Genomic DNA, 1,913 nt, shown 5'->3' on the forward strand with positions numbered 1-1,913 from the left:
GGCAGCAGGTTTCAGTGCTGCAGCCATCCACTGTTCCTGCATTATGGAAGCATTCTCCTGTCTGCATAGGGGTCCCACCTTCACCACCAGCCTCCAGAGGAATCCTGCCTTAGTTGCCAGGCCTCCAGAGGGGTTCCTCTTTCATCACTGGAGGGCTGCAGTTCACCAGAACTGCTCCGCTACCATCGTCGAGAGAGATGCTCCGTCCTTCAGCCCTGCCTCCTCTTCGCCCTCCAGACCTACTCCGGTCTTTGGCCCTGTCTCCTAGTTGTCATCCAGACAGTACCGCCTGTCTGTTTTGACCTCACGGCGTGCGACTGAGGTCTCCAGCTCCACTTATGTCCTGCCCCCTTGCTGCCAACCTGAGGTTTTCAGCTCTGCTTTTTTTCCTGCCTCAAGGCGACCCCCCTGTCCAACACTGAACCTCTTCCCCGAACCTCCTTCACCCATTCGGCTCTACTTGGACATGTTTTTGAAGGGACGTCTGGGGGTTGTCCCTTCAAGGGGGATGCTGTCATGGTTTTAGGTTTTAGTTTCATTATTTCCTGTTTTATTTTGATAGAATCCGTCCTCATGTGTCTTGGGTTACTTTACTTCCTGCCTTTGTACAGTTTGGTTTTCCCACCAGTTACGATTGTCTGATCAGTTTCACCTGTGTCTAGTTAGCCTCACATCAGTGGTGTATTTGGTTTGTCTGTTCCTTTGCTCTAGTGTCAGTCCTTCTTTCTTCTTGTGTCTAGTGTTCCAACTATTTCCCCAGTGTTTGTTTCTAATGTTTATAGGACTGCTTTCCTGGACCTTGTCTGTTTTGTTTGTTTTCGATTTTCTGCCTGTTCCTCGTCAGATTTGTTTGCCTGTATTGGACTGCTTTCTGGTTTTGACCCCTTGCCTCCCTCACCATCCGGTAAGCCTTTTGTACATTGACTTTTACTCATTAAATCATTGTACTGCACCTGCTCTACCTCCGGTGTCTGCATTTGGGTGAGGCTTACCAAACAGGAAATTAAAACTGCATTTATACCTGGGAATCAAGGTCAGAGGGAAGGGAGGAATGAAAGAGACAAGAGAGAAGAGGAAAGAAAAGGATGCAGAGGAGTCAGTATTACCAGCAGTGTGAAGTGAGATGGATAATACAGTAAGTGTGGTGTAGGATCCAGGTAGCTTGCAAATAAGATGACCAATCCAAGACAATGTGTGTGTATGCTTTTCCGTTGTGTTATTGATGAGCATGTCTTTGTGTTTGTCTCGCAGTCATGTCATGGAGGTGGAGATGAACACAGAATGAACACATAGGCCAAATGAAAATGAGTGCCAGAGCTTATCAGACAAGGGGTTTATTAAAATTGTAGTGTCTGTGTAATTTGTTACTGGCAGTAAAAAGTCTGCAGGATATGACTAAAAGTCTAGATATCTATGTTTGAAAGCGCAAACGAATGCCAATCTGTCACTACACTGACTACACTGTAGAAAAAATAGTGGTAGGGCTATGGTGGCTGACTCTGCTAGTTCTGCATGTATTTCATTTTTCACACTGTATGATACATAATAAACAAGTCACAGGAGAGTCTATTCATGTCCGGAGGAGCTGTAGACTCTGAACAGGCTGGTCAGCAGCTGAACTTCTCATTTTAATAAACTGTCACCTGCCAAATAGACTTCTTCACTTACTTGTTTTCCTACAGTATGATTTCATTTCATTAACAGCGGATTCTGCTTCAAGTAGCATGGTTACTGTGTTATCTGAAGAACTTTTCTGAGTAAAACCTGGAACAGCTTTCTTTATATTAGTCTATGTTCCAGAGTGGGCTTTCAGGTTTTAGGCCTAATGCATTGTTCTTGTGCTGGCCTGCACAATCTCTTACATGCATCTGTAAACCTCCACCATGGCTGGCTTGTGGACCTAGCAAAAAAAC

The 1,913-nt window shown here is 45.2% G+C and overlaps 1 long non-coding RNA gene across 1 annotated transcript; it reads left to right on the plus strand.

Annotated features, from left to right (window-relative positions):
• Window positions 1–717: 717 nt before the first annotated feature.
• Window positions 718–1,594, plus strand: LOC123961183. The gene is made up of 3 exons (XR_006822679.1): window positions 718–904; window positions 1,034–1,135; window positions 1,252–1,594. It is a non-coding gene; the product is annotated as an uncharacterized LOC123961183 (long non-coding RNA).
• The last annotated feature ends 319 nt before the right edge of the window (window positions 1,595–1,913 follow it).

The sequence above is a fragment of the Micropterus dolomieu genome, linkage group LG22, assembly GCF_021292245.1.
Source record: "Micropterus dolomieu isolate WLL.071019.BEF.003 ecotype Adirondacks linkage group LG22, ASM2129224v1, whole genome shotgun sequence".
In the NCBI taxonomy this organism is placed as follows: domain Eukaryota; kingdom Metazoa; phylum Chordata; class Actinopteri; order Centrarchiformes; family Centrarchidae; genus Micropterus; species Micropterus dolomieu.